General features: G+C 35.9%; 1 long non-coding RNA gene across 2 annotated transcripts in view; it reads right to left on the minus strand.

Moving 5' to 3' along the window:
- Window positions 1–20,423, minus strand: part of LOC307196130 — a 538,765-nt gene that overhangs the window by 506,107 nt on the left and 12,235 nt on the right. For both annotated transcript variants that reach the window (XR_013831048.1, XR_013831049.1), the window contains exon 2: window positions 13,871–13,983. This is a non-coding gene — a long non-coding RNA (uncharacterized lncRNA). The remainder of the gene's footprint in view (window positions 1–13,870; window positions 13,984–20,423) is intronic.

Below are 20,423 nucleotides of genomic sequence, written 5' to 3' on the forward strand. Positions count from 1 at the left end.
AACAAATGAAGAAACAGCCTATTGACTGGGAGAAAATAATTGCAAACAATGCAACCAGCAAGGGATTAATTTCCAAAATATATGAACAGCTTTTACAGCTCAATATCAAACAAACAAACAACCCAATCAAAACATAGGCAGAAAACCTAAATAGATATTTCTCCAAAGAAGACATACAGATGAACAACAGGCACGTGAGAAGACGCTCAGCATCACTCATTATTAGAGAAATGCCAATCAAAACTACAATGAGGTATCACCTCACACTGGTCAGAATGGCCATCATCAAAATGTCTACAAATAGGGGACTTCCCTGGTGGCGCAGTGGTTGAGAGTCTGCCTACCGATGCAGGGGACATGGGTTCGTGCCCCAGTCTGGGAAGATCCCACATGCCGCGGAGCGGCTAGGCCTGTGAGCCATGGCCACTGAGCCTGTGCGTCCGGAGCATGTGCTCCGCAATGGGAGAGGCCACAAAAGTGAGAGGCCCGCGTACCGCAAAAAAAAAAAAAAAAATGTCTACAAATAATAAATGCTGGAGAGGGTGTGGAGAAAAGAGAACCTCCTACACTTTTGGTGGGAATGTAAATTGGTGCAGCCACTATGAAGAACAGTATGGAGGTTCCTCAAAATACTAAAAATAGAGTTGCCATATGATCCAGAAATCCCACTCCTGGGCATATATCTGGACAAAAGTATAATTCAAAAAGATACATGCACCCCAATGTTCATAGCAGCACTATTCATAGTAGCCAAGACATGCATGGAAACTATCTAAATGTTCATCAACAGATGAATGGATAAAGGAGATGCCCTGTATATAAATACAATGGAATATTATTCAGCCATAAAAAAGAATGAAATAATGCCATTTGCAGCAACATGGATGGACCTAGAGATGATCATACTAACTGAAGTAAGTCAGAAAGAGAAAGACAAATATCATATCACTTATATGTGGAATCTACAGAAGTGATACAAATTAACTTATTTACAAAACAGAAATATAATAGATTCACAGACATAGAAAACAAACTTATGGTTACCAAAGAATAAAGTGGGGCAAGGGATAAATTAGGAGTTTGGGATTAACAGATATACATTGCTATATATAAAATAAACAACAAGGACCTACTGTATAGCACAGGGAACTATATTCAATATCTTGTAATAACCTTTAATGGAAAAGAATCTGTAAAAGTATATATATGTACATATATATGTATAACTGAATCGTTTTCCTGTACAATTGAAACTAACACAACATTGTAAATTAACTACACTTCAATTAAAAAATGCCCCCAAATATCTAAAATAAACAATATTTTAGTATATTAAAAAAAGATTAGATATAGAATGAGGAAGAATAAAGACATCAAGGATATCACCAAATTCCTTAGGCTGAACGTATATGTACATATAAGTGAATCACTTTGCTGTATACCTGAAACTAACACAACACTGTAAATCAATTATACTTCAATTGAAAAAAAAGATTTCCAGGTAAGGAATCCAAAGTATCTGAATAAATACATTTATATATACATATATAGGATGAAGAAAGTAGGGTTGCCAGACAAAGTACAAGAAAGCCAGTTAAATTTAAATTCCAGGTAAATAATTTTTTATAATGAGTATATCCCATGCAATACTTGGAACATAATTATACAAAGAATTACAAGTTGTTTCTCTAACATTCAAATTTAGCACGGTGTCCTATGCACACACACACACACACACACAACAACAACAACAATCTGGCAGTTCTAGCAGGGAAAGCTATATTTTACTATAGATTTATAAATAATTTGTACTATGTTTCTCTAAAACTGCCTCTTCTGTACAAAAATTAATGGCTAAGATCCAAATTTGTATCTGTCCATAAAGGAATAAATAAGCATTCTAATTAATAGTAATTCTGTTTTAACTTTTGCTTTGAACACTAATTATTTAAAGATTTTATTAAGACCTCAATTTAAAATTTAGCTCATGTAAATGTTAGATTTGTAAAATAAAATATAAAACTAGTAAATTTTAATTACAGTTGTAAAATGCAAATACCATTTTATTTAGTAACAGAAAGAGAAATAGAAACTCCAAGTGAAAAGAAATTTACTTTGAATTGAGACATCTACACAAGGAACAATTTTGCAAAGTATTCCTTTCTACTGCAAATATTCTTTTATCTGTTACATGTACAAAGAAGAAATATAACTTCCATAATCTTATGCCTCTTACCAGGAATAGTAACTATTCCCAAAGCCTCTATTACTCAAGCAATACTTTTTTTAGGCAAAAACTATGAAATACCATATGTGATTTGCTATTTTTTTTCTTTTTTAATAAATAATACTTTAAAGTAGTTATTTGAGTATTTGAATTATCTTACAGCATTGGAAGTACCTATCATAGTTATTATTTTGAGATAAAAACATTCATCTTGCACATATGGAGAAAAAAATAACCCTATTTACACATTTTAAATAAAAAGCACTAGTATTTCTGAACAACACTAACCTGTTATGAAAAGTGCCAAACGATTTTTTTCCAAATTTGTTTTATAACTTTGTTTCTCTTTACTTAACATTCTTTTCCTTTCTCTCTCTCTTTTTGCAATACACATTGGATACTTTATTGGTTTTCACTAATTTTAAGTAGGTTATAACATTATGCCACCTTCATAAAAATTTTAGAAGACAATGATGATGATAGTGATGATAACAAGCATTCAATTAGTCGCTCATTTAATCCTCACGACCCTAAGAGATTTGCATTGCTATATCTCCATTTTTATAAATAAGGAAACTGAGTCACTTTAAATAGTTTAACTATTGAAATTCTCAAAGGTAGGAAGAGGCAGAGCATGATATTAGGGTCAGGAAGCTGGGCTCTAGAGATTTCTCTTGTCTTTCAAACCAGAATCTGTACAATTTTGAAAGTGAAAGGATGCACTAAAAGTATATTGTTCAGTAGTTCATATATTTTTGATAGAAAAATAGTTTTGTTATGTTGATAGACATAAAATGATGTATTTGACAATATTCATAGATAAAACTCTAAAAATGAAAATAACATAAAATGTTATAAGTATTAATGTAAATAGCATATATTATAACAAAATGCTATTTATATTAAACAAAATATTTTTTTAAATATATAAGCAGAATAATTAATCTTGGCACTGAGTCACAGTGCTGCTGAGTCAATTTCTTGGCTGTACATCTCTTACACTGTAACACTGGAATTTTTTCTAAAGAATGTATTTTTAATATTGTTTTACTATTTTTAATTTTTCATAAAATTGGTAAAAGCTTTCTCAATGACGCATTTTTTGGTTAATGAGTTTGAAATTGTCTGTTGACATCTTCAATTGACTCAACTCCATAGAGCATAAGAGTTTTAATTGTAAATCCACTCACTACAGGTGCTGAGATAACTGGTAAGCTCAGAGCAAATTATGCAGAAAGAATATCCTCAATTCAATTTTTAATTAAAATGCATAAAAATTTTATCTCAAATATTGTGTCACACATACTATCATTTTACCTTCATTCAGAATATTTCTGAAAAATGTTTACAAATCAAAACTCATTAAATGACTTTTATTTATGATTCATTTGAATATTTAGCAAAATTTAGTTGCCATAAAATCAAAGGCCTTCTCAGAATAGACATGAATCCAATTAAAACTATGAGCTCTATTCAGACGTTTTTCCCAAAGTCAAGATATATCACAGAGCACAATTATGTAATTTTAGTATTAAATCTTATACTCTGCTCTCTGTGTTTAACTGATTCCACTTTTCCTGGTTTTTGTAGGCATATATTTCAATATGTTTTTGTTTGCCTTATTCTCAATAACTTCAATTCACTAAAGCTTCAGGAGTTGAACATTTTTGGCACTCTACTCATTGAATCCTTTAGTTAAAGATTTCCAAAATTTCAAAACAAATACAACCGAAGTTTAGAACTTTCATTTTCAAAAATTCGCAACTGTACCTATATAATGGTCAAATATTTCACCTTTTATTAAATGAAGTTTTAAAGCACCACTTGGATTCCATGAATTGGATTAAAAATTGAATTATTTTTGGAATTAATTTATTTTCTCTTTGAAATCAGATGACACTGATATAATACTGACATCGTTTAACACTGCTGAATTTTTCTACTGATGGAACTAATATGCTAGCACTTTTCAAACATGAACAAGAAAATTTGAAATCAACAATCAGTGACATTTATAAAAATAATTCTTTGATCTAAATAAAAAATGACACTGTGATACGAAATGCACTTTCTGCAGCTCCATGTGTAAAATTATTGTCATGGTAAGTCTTCTTAAAACAATTATTAACTTTTGAAGTAGATGTAACTGCTTATTCAGCAGATTTGTTTCTTGTTTGTCATGTGTTCAGTGACATCACCACAACCCTCATGAAGAATGGTAAATGTTGACAAATTATTTGTGCAATTTAGCTTTAATCAACCTTTTTAAGAAATGCAAATGTAGAACTTATTTTTTTATTTTTCCAGAATTTTTAGTTTTTGAGCTCACTGCTGCTTTAATAGTATCTTTCAAAAAGACAAGAAACAATGTAGATTTACATTACAAAACTACTATGAGATAGTTCAGACTGCTCTCTATAAACTCTGTGAGGAACTACTTAGCCTCTATTTCCTCTACCTATTTCACATACAAGTAGCCTATAATTTCCTCTATTTTCTACTGACCCTACTAGTTACCTGGAGACCTCGTGCATCTTGAGGCCAATGACACAGACCACAGCACAACTGGCTTTAGCACAAAGTGGTTGGCAGAAGCGACAGAGTTGAGTACTTTTTTCCATTATCAAATGAAACCAGAAAGATATACCGCTCCCTAGCTTTTCCTATCAACACACAATTTGGTTTATCAGCAAGTACCTGTTGGCTAATACCTCAAAGAGATATGTTTGATTAATTCTGTAAAGGTTTGGGGCAGGAGAGAGGGTTATTATTGGTCTTCTTTAAGATTTCATGACCTTTAAAGCTAAAAATTCTATCTACTATACGTACGTACCAATCACTGTTTGATGGGACCACGACCGAAGCTAGAAGTACAAAGTCAAAGAATAATACATTCATTCTGACTTATTTTAATGCAACTGCTAATAATAACTTACTACCTTTTTAATGTGATACACGAAAAACTAAATAGAATACTGGAGCAGGGGTGGGGTGTGGGGAGGGACACTTGGAATGAACTAAAACAAAATATTATATGCCAAACAGGATGTATGACCTTCCCAGCTTATAACCAGTATGCTACAACATTTGGTGAAGCAAAATAAATAATAATAATGCTTCTCTCGCCCTTAGAAACCAAGAAATACTTAACCCCAAATATTTTGAAAATCCAGAAATGTGTCTAGAAACTTATATTGGCCTCTTGGTAGAGTTGAAATACCCTTCGTGGAGGTCTCATGGCTTCCTTCCCAAGAACGGGTCAAATCATCCCATTTCTGTGAGCAAAGGCACTATTCTTCACACTGCCTAACTAATGACAGTTTATTGGCCATTGTGCTAAGCTTGAAGCCATCATGTCAGATAACAAGTTGACAGATACATGGTGTGGTTCTCTGAACTACTCTTCTCTCCACACATTAAGAGTGAAGAGTTGAGTGGTCTGGGGCATATGGGTTAAATGGTAAGATATCAGGGGGACTCTAGTATCTTTCTCACTTAAGACATTAATCTTTCTCACTAAAGATGTTTTCTCCCAAGACTAGAAACCTGACAATAATCTGAAAACAGCTCACTCCTCCCCACAAATACTCTCTCTCTCACGTGATCCTTTCCTTCAGCACTCCTTGTCAGTATACATGCTTATCCCTCTTCTCATTGTGGAATAGTGAGATCTAAGTTCGAGCACTGATGTGGAAGTACCTAAACTGACCTTTGAGGTTGCTTTACTTCTATTCAGGATGCCTTGGTTTTGGTAATGGTATTCTCCATCTCCATGGGGTCCAGCCAAGCTCGCTGTATCCTCTATTGGGAACTGGGGTAAAAAAATCTCTTGTCCTTAAGTATGACTTTCTCTTCTTTTCCTTCCTGACTAGAGTTGATTGATCAACAGCAGAATACAAATATCTCCATGTCTGCTGTCCACATATTTTTGCTAGCCATCAACATCCTCAGTATCTTAGAGAAAATATAATTCTGACATTCATCAGATGAGTAGACTTTACATATTATCAAAGGTCAATAGTCTAAATTCTTCAATAGGGTGCTCAAGCTCTTCATGGTCTGAATCTGTCCTGTACTCTTCAACATAGTGGCCATTAACCTCATGTGGCTATTAAGTACTTGAAATGTGACTGGGTCAATTTGAGATGTGCTGTAAATGTGACATACATATGGATTTTGGAGACTTCACATTTTTACAAAGACGGAAGATCTCATTACTTACATGAATTACTTGTAATTCACGTATATAATGGTAATATTTTAGATGTATTGGCTTAAATAAAATGTTATAAAATTAATTTTGCTTATTTCTTTATATTTTTTAATCTAGCTATTAGAAAATTTAGTTACGTATGTCGTTAACATCTTATTTCTATTGGACAGCACTGGTCTAGATCTTGCCTTTTGACCTGAAGCCTTATTCTTCTTATCGTCCTAGCTATAGATTTTTGCTCTAGCACTTTGGAAATAGAGCACTCTGAATGCATCATATTTCCTGGATAACCATGCTTTACAAATGCACTTCCTCTCCAACTTCTACCCCACAATACCCTATAAAACAAATATAATCCTGGCATTCAATAGATTAATAGCTAAAAAGCATAATTTGCATGTCACTCTTTTGCTAAGTCATTTTTGTTCCAAGATAATGAACTGGGCTAATCCTGTTCCTTATGCCTATATTTAGTATGACACTATGCTGTAACCATTATTTACATATGTGTCTATTGCCTACAATCTGCTTGAGGTCAAGGGCCATGACATATATATTTAACACAGTACATAGGTTTCAATGAATGTTTCATGAACAGAACCAAATAGTATCTCCATATACTGTTGTTAATTTGAATCAATTAACATCAGTACATATTGTATCAAGATTACATCAAAATAAAGTGATATTGAAAAGTTATTGCTACTGAAGTAACTGAAATAATGAATTAAAAAATAATTTGGAGACTGAAACTCAATATGGTTATCAACAATTACATACTCATCATGAACTGCTCAGGATACATCCCAAGACCCTCAGTGGATGTCTGAAAGAGTGGATAGTACTGAACCCTATATATACTATATTTTTTCCTATATATACATCCCTGTGATAAAGTTTAACTTAATAAATTAGTCACAGTGAGAGATTAACAACAATGATGAATCATAAAATAGGACAATTATAACAATATACTATAATAGCAATAAAAGTTATTGGATCTCTCTCACACACACACATTTTATTGTACAAATGTAATGCCTTTTCCCTCTTAACTAAGCACTTACCATGCACTGTGGCCATAACTTTTGCAGTTTAAGAGGTGGGTGACAGCAAAACTACCACAAATTTATTTTTCCTTCTTCAAAATTTAACACAGATAGAAGATCTGTTCTTACCATAGGTCTTAGCAACCTCATCACACGATTTTTCTTCTTATTAAAGTTGAGAACTTGCACATTTTCACATAAAGGAAGCACTTATGGCTTCTCTTTGGGATATATGAGTTGCCAGCCTCACAACTCCTGTGCTCTGGGGACACTGTTAAGTAAAACAGGGGGACTTGAACTCAAGTACTGTGATACCATGACAGTCATTCTGATAACCAGATAACCAGGGTGGCTAGTAAGTAGCTAATGGGCAGGGATACGTTGGACAAACGGATGATTCATGTCCCAGGCAGGATGGAGCCATACAGTGAGAGAGTGCATCACCCTACTTAGAACTGTCGGCAATTTAAAACTTGTGAATAGTTTATTTCTGGAATTTTCCATTTAGTATTTTCAGACTGCAGTTGATCACAGGTAACTGAAACCCCAGAAAGCAAAACCACAAATAAGGGAAACTATGATATTTGGTGTCACATGAAAAGCAAAATTATTTGACATAAAAGCAAAAATAATACTTTTCTGAAAGTTAATAATTGCTAACAATTATCGAGTACTTAATATATGTGTGGCTCAGTGTGAAGTATTCTATATGCTATTGCATTCAGTTTTCCTAGGTTACTGTTATCATGCCAGTTTTGGAAATGAGAAAACCCAGAGGTTAAATGACTTGTCCAAAGTCACCCATAAGATAGGGTAAATCTGGGATTGAACACTTCAGAGCTCTTGAATTTCACAAACTTTCAGAGGTAGATTATAATATGTGTGGTTCAATAGGTTTAAAAATTACTAAAAATGGAATATTTTACAACATCCAGATAGTTCTATTTTTCTCATCTGAGTGAGATTCTTTGTCCTCAGATTGGCTAAGAGTTTTACAGGGATCACAATAGTCACTGGACCAGTCCTCTGTAACAAGGATGAAAGACATAGAGGACAATCTCAAAATACATTCTCTATCAGAATATCAGGTCAGAATATAAACAGGCAGACTGGCAGAAAGACAGCAGACAAATTTCATAAGGTAGCTCTCTCTGCTTTGCCTTGAACTGAAAAATCTAAAACCACCATTTAGAATTTTTATCTTTTCCACCCCACCATGCTATTTTTGGTCTGTATCTTTTGTGCCTGGATTATTGAATACTTTCCTCACTGAGCTCTCTTTTCTTCCTTTTCCAAAGCAATCTGTGAAATATTGTCAGATTAATATTACAAAAAACTGTTTCATATAAGGCAACTGTTTAGCTCAGATATCTTTAGAGGCTTAAAACTATCTATAGAATAAGGTTGAGAATAAAGTTCAACATCGAACTGACCCTCCTAGCTTCCATAAACATCCACCGACTCTTTCCAGTGTTCCACTACACGCCCGTCTTCCTCTACACATAGGTCTATACACGTACTTACATCCTCTGCTCCAAGGGTACTAACACAAACAGCCTTGCAAACCTGTCGCCTACATTCCTATCACTCTGCCCTGATTCATACTATGTTTCCAGCCTAAAATGCCCTCCACCCCACTCCCCATCTGTAGAAAGCTTATTTCTTCTTACACATGCAATTCAAGTCCCACTGCTTGCCTTGCCAAGTCAGACGCAACATAGGTCTTGTCTACTCTGCATCTAAACACTGCGCTGCCTTATTGTTGCCATTGCCTATGTTACATTCCATATTAATACACTTTCTCTTCTCAAAGTGAACAGCTTCTTCAGACAAAGACCATTGGTCATACCCTTTATATTTCTTATGACACCTAGTATAGATCCATAAGTATAGTCAGAGCTTAATACACCTGTATTATATTAATAAAACCCATTATTAATTGGTTATTTCTCAAATTATAGTCGTAGAATGTATCCATCTATTGCAAGATTGTGACATTTGGTCTTTACACTAGAGTGAATAGCAGCACGGTAACAAAATGAGTGCCCAGCAACAGCAAATATATGAGAGATCTTTGTGAAAACTAAAATACTAAACTAGAAAAAAATTTGTTGAGAAATCAAAAGAGAACTACTTCTGATATTTTTTCCTGGGGTTTAAACTATTTACAGTGGTTCTTTTTTCCACCACTTTACTTTTCCATATTCAAATTTAACACAAAAAGTGCTTGAGTTGTTTTTGATGCTACAATTAGATTAGGTGTAGGCGTCTCAACACTAAAATATGGAAGATAAAGAAATTAAATATTATTTCTACGTACCTGGATATTGTTCAAATAAGCATGAGAAACTAGCATAGAACTTTGTTCTAAAGAACTAAAGATGTAGAAAAGGCATACCCAAAGAGCTGGCTACAATGACACTCGAAGCTCATTACCATTTAGACACTCATTAGAGATGGTGACACTCAGCGAGATGCTCTCAACAATTTTTAAAATACTGAATACATGCATTTTGATGCATTCATTCATTTCTGTTCACAGAATGTAACAGTTGTGGATCCTATGAGAATCTCTAGGAGCTTTCACATAAAATGAATTAAAAATACTAATGGCATTACTAATGATGATTTCACAAATGAGGATAAGGGAAGAAAGGAAAGATTTGTGTCAAATAGACTGTACCAATATATACAATGGAATATTACTCAGCCATAAAAAGAAACGAAATTGGGTCACTTGTAGAGACGTGGATGGACCTAGAGACTGTTATACAGAGTGAAGTCAGTCAGAGAGAGAAAACCAAATATCGTATATTAATGCATATATGTGGAATCTAGAAAAACGGTACAGATGAACCAGTTTGCAAGGCAGAAATAGAGACACAGATGTAGAGAGCAAACGTATGGACACCAAGGGGGGAAAGTGGGCGGGGGGGCGGTCGTGGTGGTATGAATTGAGAGATTGCAATTGACATATATACACTAATATGTATAAAATGGATAACTAATAAGAACCTGCTGTATAAAAAATAAAGTCCGTATCAAAAGAAGAACAGTTATTTAAGGAAATTGTATTGTTATTTTTAAAAAAGTGAAAACAAAATGCTGAAGTGGGTTGTGCTTTTTAAAATGTTTAAAATATGTAATATTATGTATTAGAAAAATTAGGGTCAAGAATCATTCATTCAAAATATTACTTCTGAGGCTAAATTCCATTGTTGAAAAGTTTAAAATCTGCCCTAAGCCAAAAGAGAATCGTTTTCTGATTCATTTTGAAAAATAATACTAATGAAATATGAAATAATTTTCAAACTTTTTATCTTAAAAACTAAAACAAGACAGAACACAAATTAATTGGAGAAAATCAATTCTTTCTTAATATTTTCCAAGTCCTTCTTTTGATCAGAAGCCAATTGATAATGAACAACCCAATGAAAGGAACAGAGTTAAGATAAAGAACAAATTTGAGGCTTTAAAACTAGAAGAAATCACATTGAATTTTGATCCAGAAAGTGATTACTTAGGTTACGGCAATGCCAGGCAAATTCACAGAGGATGCCAAAATTCCTTTAACTATGTTTTCGTCCTCATGGTACTATCTATGCTGTGTAAGATAAGCATAAATAAGACCTTAAGATAAGGTCTATCTATAAGTCTATAAGACTCTCTTTGTACACAACTAGCTGAGCTGAAGAAGGATAAAAATCAAAGTAACTAAAATAATTAGTGTTGTAATTACTGTGTGCTTATGGATTACTTGTTCCTCCTCAGAACTTGACTGTATTTGATCTAAAATCAGTCCATAATACTACATGAGCATACCTCAGAGGTATCATGGATTTGGTTCCAGACTACCGCAACAGAGCAAATATCGTAATCAAGCAACTCACACTAACGTTTTGATTTCCCAGTATATATAAAATTTAGGTTTAGACTATACCATAGTCTATTAACTTTGCATTAGCATTATGTCTATTTTTCAAAGGACATACCTTAATTAAAAAATACTCTATTTCTAAAAATGCCAACCATCATCTGAGACTTCAGTGAGTGGTAGTGTAACATGAGATCACTGATAACTATAACAGATATAATAATAATGAAAAAGTGTGCAATATTGCTAAAATTACCAAAATGTGACACAGAGACGCGAAGTGAGCAAATGCTATTGGGAGAATGGTGCCGACAGACTCACTCATTGCGGGGTTGCCACAAACATACAAATTGTAAAAAACAGTATTTATTATAAAAAAGCAGTACTCGTGAAGTGCAATAAAATGAGGTATGCTGTATTAGCATTCTTTTCCCACGTTGACCGCATTCTAGAAGCACAGGTTACTAACTTCTCTTGAGAAAAGGAAGAATTTATTTTGACATTTGGTATCTCACTGGTCTATACGGTTAAAAGGGTAAATTAGTGATGAAGAGATAATACAGTTCAGAGTGCTTTTACTGGAGATGTGATTTTCTGAACCATAGCAAAAGCTTTATAATTTTATTATAAAAAGGAAGGTAAGGAAAGGATTTTAGTGTTATATAATGAAGACAATGGAACTTCTGAAAAGCAAGGATATAAAACTATAAAAATTAGCAAAATATCTGTATTAGAAAAACCAGGCAAAGATTTTTATAGTTTTATATTGGTTCAAAACTGTATTTCAGAAAATGAGAGGAAGAAGTCTTTTATTTTTAATTTGGCAAAGGAGATAAAATAGAAAAATGGCTTAAATTAAAGACTATAGCTGAATATACATAGAAGCAAATATATAGACACTGGCAAGATTGGGAGATAAATTTGAAGTGGTTAAAGATATGTCCCTGCATTATGAAATGAATGGATCCAAGTTCAATTTCCCTCTCCCAACACCCTCTTTATGGCCACCTCTAACCACTTTCCTCTTATTTACAACCAAACATAGATTATACAAACGGTAGGCATCTACTTCAACCGTCAGTTTTATATATGAGCTTTTCAGCAATTTCTACAACAAATGTGCCATGACCATGTAGACGGATGTGTATGGCCTCTGAAATTGATGGCTACACATCTGTACACCCCAAGTTATCCTCTCACTTAGGAGTCTTGTATGAGTCTCCCAGGATCTCCCTTCCTATTATTGTCTCCCTTCCTATTACCTGCCTTTCCCCAAACATCTGTACAAGTGGACTCTTCTACTCTCCTCCATGTCCTCTACTTCTCTCTCTTTCTGTATGAATTCTGTGCTTCCTCTTGGATGCTTTGTTGCTATTTCCTGGCACTGAATAGCAAATACATTTTCTGTTACACCCCTTGCCCAGTCTTACAGAAAATATTCTCATCAAATGCAAGACCCCCTTTGGGGATAGCCCCAGGCTTTGGAATCTTGGGGTCTTGATCAACGCTCTCTTACCGATAGAGTCCTAGAAGAACAACTCATTTTGACCCAATTTTCAAACGAACAATTTAATAAACATTTGTTAGGTGATTATTATGCGTCAGGCTCTCTGCTGGCTCTGGGTAAACAAAGATGCCTAAGCCAAACACCATTTGCTCCAGTGGTTTCCTGGGGAATACGGGCAACCACACAGTAACAGTAACACCTAAGAGGTGCAACAGAAATACCAGCAGGGTCCTCTGGCAACAAAGGCTTCTTGTCTTTGTAAGAACCATGAGTGGGTTTTACAGCCGTTTGTATGACAACATTAAAGACAGCACCAGCCAACCATGTGATATATTCTTGTTGGAAAAAATAAAACCTGTGCCATCTTTTCTGTTCTGTTCCATCCTATTATCCTCCTTGGTTATATCTCCCTTTGAGCAGCACGCTCTCTTTCACTCTCCTTGTCATTGCACTGTGTGTTGGTATCATATTGTCACATTTGGACATTCTGTCACTGGACTCCCTTTCTCTCTCTCTGCCTGCCAAGAGGAGCAGCTATGAATTAGATTAAGAGATAAAGCCACAGTTTCTCTCCTTTTTTTAAAGCAAGAAGGAACAGAGAAAAGAAGGGAGATTGGAAATGGAATAGTTATCTTTATAAATGAATAATTTAGATTTCTAATTAAAATATTAATCAAGGAAAACTTATTCTGGACTCAGATTTACAGCCATTTGCCCATCTACACACACTCAAGGTCACATGCAGCCATTACCAAGGCAGGAACATAGAGCCTCTTCAGCATTTGCCCTCTCCCCTGGCTATTATTAGTCTGGCAACAGTAAGCTGCTGAAGGAAAGAACGTTACTGCATCTCCATATTGGATCACCCTGACCCTCACTTACCATGCTGCACAAACCTTGATTTTTGTTCTGTACATTCAAGGCCAATATTCTTTTGTTAAGACACTGATGCTTTCTACTAAGAACACTTCTATTCAGCAAAGTTGTCCCACAGACTCACCTAAAAGTGCATCTTAAATAGATGCCGCTGGTTCCCTGGGGAGGAGTCCAGTAACACTAGTTCAGGACAGCAGTGATAGCTTCCAGCATCGTTGAGCTTCACAGATCTCTTATCTGGAAAAAGAAATAAGAGCAAAGATGACACATAAGGAGGTGTGTGCAAACTGCTTTCCTCGGGGGGGGGGGGGGGGATTTAGGCAACTGACAGGCATTGTGTTAAGTCTGCCATATGGATCGTAACATCAGCTGGAGAAAATACTGCAGATGTTGTTAATATCTGGGGAAAAAATGATAGGTAAAAAAGAAATCTTTCCATCAGCAAATACCTGTCATCCTAAAAATAGAAGATAGAGCCTTTACAGGATTCTCCCAACAGCCGTTTATAAAGGATCTGCAGCTCCCTCCACCTAGTACCTTCTTTGTGGATGGACTTTATTTCTACTGTGATCTATGTGATTACTGTTAAAATCATGCACAAGAATACATTTAAATGTCACACCAGCTCCAATAAAAATAGTCAGACACTTCAATATCGCTGCTGTTAAAGGACTAATATGCTGTAAGAATTGCTGCTTGGCCTCAAATTTCACTTAAAGGTTATAACGAGCTGAGCTGAGAAGGAATCTATTATATACTAGAGCTCAAAGCTGAAAATGACTTTGATTTCTCATTATTAAAATGAGAGAGAGAGAGAGAGAGAGAGAGAGAGAGAGAGAGAGAGAGAGAGTGTGTGTGTGTGTGTGTGTGTGTGTGTGTGTGTGTAGCCGTAGATACCAATAGGGGCACAAAAACAATTTTGTTTACAGCACTTCTTTCCTTGAGTTCATTCATATATGTGGCAAATTATGTGACGTCCAACGAAATCATTTATAATGGACTGAGAATATCCAAGGGCAGGAAGACTGCTGGGAAAGTAGAAAGAGATGCTGTTAAGTGCAGCACTGCTTATTGCCTCAGTTCTCTGACCTTTTCTTCATTTAAAGTGATGCCAACACCTGAGGCAAGGCTATTAGATTAGCAACATGAGAAACAGTCTCTCTTTTCCCTCAGTGGAAATATACTTGGAAAGAATCATGTTAATTCACTATTTCTAACACTTTTGGAGAAAACTAGGGGGTATAATACTGTGATTTAGGATTTACATAGATTTATTCAAAGGTCCCATTACAGTTTGTTTATTTTTCTCCTTGCTCCATTTCATATGTAATGATATTTTACAAAAGAAGGGAATCAAATACTCCAACTCTGCCCCTAATACTCACTTGTTACTGTTGGGGTACAGGAGTAAAAGTGCTCACGGCTGGGGAGACACAAACTTCAGAATTTCTCGGGACCAAAGGTTTAGTTCCAACAGCTATCGTATTGTTTTATCTGTCCATAAACCAATGATAGCTGATTAAAGAAGACTTGCTTACCACTTGGATGAAACTAGGAAGAGGGTCATTGTTAAACTCCAGGGACTTAAGTTCATCATCACCCGAAAGAGCTGTCATCAGGGTGGTGTTACTCTCGTAATGACAATGGTGCCCATATTTATTCATCAAACAGGACGTGAGTGAGAGTCAGCTCTATTTCAGTCACAAAATCTCATTCCATCTGGTGAACGGTCTCTGTGAAGACCTGAGGAAATGTATTCCCTAATAGAAAGTGAAAAGGGCACCAAGAGCAAAGAACACAAACACAGCAGCAGTGGATCTTACACTTAGGGTCTGAGTAGATGCTCGTGGACTTTCCTAAGCAGAGACTGGCTCATGAGAGTTTCTGGATAAATCCAGGGTGGAGCAAAGGCCAGATTATTCTTACAGCTCCACCCAGTGCTTGAGGGTCCCCACCTGCCTGCTAATCTCACAGAGCACATCACCAACCACTGGCAAAGGCAGCACTTGCAGTGCCACTGTCCTATGGCATTGGCCCTAATAGGCCCTTATGCCCTTTCTCACTGGTTCATGTGGCCATTCTACCTAAGGAGCACAGCAAATGCTGTACACAACAGATGTTTTAAGTAGCTACTTTTCTATATCCAGAGCTTTAAAGGACTGAGTAAGAATCTGACTGTAATTTGCTTTGGATAAAGGCTAATTACAAGGATATGTGTTCTCAGGGCCTTTGTTCTTTGGAATATGGGATACTATTTTTGATATACATTCCTCTTGGGCTTATCTCTCATTTCCTACATTTCCCACCTACTCACCTACTTGAGGTTAGGTTTATCTGAAAGGGATTTTGGCTTATGCATCTATAATTACGCCTGTGTCATTTCTTTGTAAGGAGAGGAACAATGTGTTAAGCCTTATCAGTGAAAATTCGGCCCTCTTCACCATCAGATTTTCAGCTTCCATTAGGATCATGAGTAAGCTCAGCAAAGGGAAGAGAAAAAAATAAACTCTCTAAAGGTCAGCCTTCTTAATTAAATGAAAACAGACAGCAGCATTAGAAAATGAAATGACTATAGCCTGTGCTCTTTCTGAGGAGACCCTACAGAGTTTCCAGCTGATCCTGCCAAAAGCAGGGCAAGCTGAAACACTCCCAGAAGGGTAAGAGGCTGCAGCATTACAGGGGTGGTTCTTTCTTTTTTTTTTTTACATCTTTATTGGAGTATAATTGCTTTACAATGGCGTGTTAGTTTCTGCTTTATAACAAAGTGAATCAGTTGTACATATACATATGTTCCCATATCTCTTCCCTCTTGCGTCTCCCTCCCACCCTCCCTATCCCACCCCTCCAGGTGGTCACAAAGCACCGAGCTGATCTCCCTGTGCTATGCGGCTGTTTCCCACTAGCTATCTACCTTACGTTTGGTAGTGTATATATGTCCATGCCACTCTCTCGCTTTGTCACAGCTTACCCTTCCCCCTCCCCATATCCTCAAGTGCATTCTCTAGTAGGTCTGTGTCTTTATTCCTGTCTTGCCCCTAGGGTCTTCATGACCTTTTTTTTTTTTTCCTTAGATTCCACATATATGTGTTAGCATACGGTATTTGTTTTTCTCTTTCTGACTTACTTCACTCTGTATGACAGACTCTAGGTCCATCCACCTCACTACAAATATCTCAATTTCGTTTCTTTTTATGGCTGAGTAATATTCCATTGTATATATGTGCCACATCTTCTTTATCCATTCATCCAATGATGGACACTTAGGTTGTTTCCATCTCCGGGCTATTGTAAATAGAGCTGCAATGAACATTTTGGTACATGACTCTTTTTGAATTTTGGTTTTCTCAGGGTATATGCCCAGTAGTGGGATTGCTGGGTCATATGGTAGTTCTATTTGTAGTCTTTTAAGGAACCTCCATACTGTTCTCCATAGTGGCTGTACCAATTCACATTCCCACCAGCAGTGCAAGAGCGTTCCCTTTTCTCCACACCCTCTCCAACATTTATTGGTGGTTCTTTTTTTTTGCAAATAAATGGAATTGATTGGGTGTGACTGTGGCCATAACGGAGGTTTCAAATCCCGCAACTGTGCTCCGTGTCCGGCCCACCTCATTTTCACCTTCTCTTTGAATCAGCACCACCATGGCTGCCATTCCCTCGCACTTTCTGCTTTGGCTACCACTGTGCTTCCCCTGAGGCCAATGTGAAGGAGCAATCAGTAAAGAGGCTTGAGCTGGGTCCTTTTCACATTTAGGAGTTCACATAAAGCCTGGGAGGGAAGTATCACCACCTCCTTTTATAGAAGAGCAAATTGAAATTCAGAGAGGTTAATTATTTTACCCAAGGTCACACAGCTAGTGAAGTATCAGGCTAGACTGGACTGTCTGTCTCCAGTGCCCATTCTCTTTCCATAAGAGCTAAAGTTTGTATTGCTCTGGTTCTGTTCCCACTGTCTCCATTCAGGAACGTCTGGGATGGTGTCGGAGGATGACATCACACCTTCCCAGGATTACAACAGGATTATTCCGTCTAGACTCTCAGCCTACCTCTATCCTGCCTTTCCCTTGATTTTGTCGTTGCTGTTTTCCAGTAGATCCCTAGACCACTTCTAGTTGGTCAGGAGCTCTGTGAAGTCCTCACAGGAGTAAATGAAGCTAAAGATTTTCAAAAGGAGTAAGAAATCTGTAAGAATTGAGAATGACAGTTTGTTCTAACTGTCCTCCTTTGAAGGCTACGTCATTCCTACCTTGCCCCAACAACATCACTCTGCATAGTAACACCACGGCATTGCTCTCCATTTCAAAAAATTTTGTGCCTATTCCTGGATCTGTGATTCTACTAATTGATTATAATCACTCAAATAAGCAAATCGATAGTAGTAATTCTTTTCCTTTTGATACTAGTAATTCCTGCCAAGTATGTAGGGTCTCTTAAGTTCTTAAAAACTATCACATAATCATAAAAGAGGTAGAAAAACTATCCCAGCTCCAATTGCCTTTAAGTAAAAGTAGTTCCAATTAATTATACTTATTAAAACTCTCGGATGTGAAGGTTTTTTCAGAGAGTGGGTTTGCGCTGAGCCGCGCTACACAACTCCACGGGGCACTAACTACGTTGAAGTCTGGGGGAGTCATTGAGATAGTGCAATGCAGTGGCATCTTCCAAAAAGGAGGCAGTGAAGTGATAAGGTTTAAAGCCCTGGGTTGTATCTCTGGCCGCAGTCAGAATTGCCAGGGGAGCTTTTCAGACCAATGCCTGAGCCCTATTTGAGGCAATTAAGTCAAAATCTCTGAACGTGGATCTAGGTATCAGTAATGCTTTAAAACCACTGGTTTAGAGTGTGGGATCTAGAGCTTTGGAACCTGAATTTGAACCCCAGTTATTAAATTCTCTAAGCTTCATGTACTTCACCTGCAATATGAGGTTATGAATTGTTCTTACTTTATAGGACTGTGAATATAATCTCTATCGTTGTACCTCTCTTCTGGTGAATATTTTTAAATGATTAAGCATTTTTTATTATTATTAAGAAACATATTACTGCTGTTCTAATACATTAATCTTTTTAAAAATAAAAAAGCATAATGTACTCTCATTTAGGTTCATTTTTTCTCAGAGATTCGAAAGGGATATAAAATATGATTAATAGAGAATGAGTCAGAAGATCATTCATTCAGTTAAACCTGCAGAAATCCTACTAAACTCTGAATGCGGAGAGTCCACTAAAGGTAACACCTGGCTAATGTCTGGAGTTCTGCCCTTGGCTAACTTATCTTTCCATTTGAACCACACTCTGCTTTAGCTCATACATCCACATTATTTCAACTCTCTCTCAAATACCATGCCTGAATTTCAAATTTCAAGAAAGATGAATTCAAAGAGGTCCATACTGAGACACATTATAATCAAACTTCAGAAAGACAAAGACAAAGGGAATTTTAAAAACACAAGAGAGAGGCAATTCATCATATACAATGTATCTTCAATAAGATTATCAATGTATTTCTGATCAGAAACTTTGGAGGCCACAAGACAGTGGGCCAATATATTCAAAATGCTGAAGGAAAACAACTGTCAACCAAGAATCCTATATCTGGCAAAATCATCCTTCAAAAGTGAGGGAGATATTAAGATATTCCCAGATAAAGAAAAGTTGAGGGAGTCTGTTACCACTAGACCCACCTAGCAAGAACTGCTCAAGGGAGCACTTGCAGGGTGATAAGACAGGATACTAGATAGTAACTGAAAGCTCTAAGGCAAAATAAAGATCGCAATAAAGAACAACATAAGGGCAAGTATAATAGCTTGCATTATTGTAACGACTGTGGAGTTTGTACAAGTGGAGTTGGTAACTACATTTTTGTTTTCAACATGATTTATGAGACTAATACATTAAAAATTAGGGTCTCAATAGATATGAAAGATAGATTTCATACAAAGTATCTTTTCTGACCACAGTGGAAGACAGAAATCAGTAAGAGAGGTAAAACTGGAAATTTCACAATTTTTTGGAAATTCAACAACACATTATTAAACAACCAATGGATCAAAGAAAAACTTACAAGTGGAATTAGGAAATACTTAGAGATAGATGAAAATTAAAACACAATTTGCCAAAACTTATAGAACATAGCAAAAGCAGTGCTTAAGGGGGAAGTTTATAGCTATAAATGCTTACATTAAAAAAATAAAAACAAGAAAAATCTCAAATCAACAACTTAATTTTACAACTTAAGGAACCATATAAAAAAGAACAAACTAAACCCCAAGCTAGCAGAAGGAAGGATATAATGAAAGTTAGAGTGGAGATAAACAAAGTAGAGAACAGAAAATAATGGAGGAAATTATTGAAATCAAAAGTTGATTCTTTGAAAAGACCAATTGACAAATATTTAGCTAGATGAACTAAGAAAAAGGAGAACTATTACTCAAATGAGCAATGAAGATGAGGACATTACTAGTGATTCTACAGAAGTAAAAATGATATGAAGAGATTACTTTGAACAACTGTACACCAACACATAACCATTGGATAACCATTAAAATTTAACCAATTAACATTTGATAAGTATTCTTGGGACATAGCATTAATACAAAAGCTAAGTTGTACTGTGCTAATCTAGGAATCAAAAAAAAAATCTAAGCCACTCTAAAACTGTTATGGAATCAAAGTGGAG

The sequence above is a fragment of the Stenella coeruleoalba genome (genome assembly GCF_951394435.1).
Source record: "Stenella coeruleoalba genome assembly, chromosome: 13".
In the NCBI taxonomy this organism is placed as follows: Eukaryota; Metazoa; Chordata; class Mammalia; order Artiodactyla; family Delphinidae; genus Stenella; species Stenella coeruleoalba.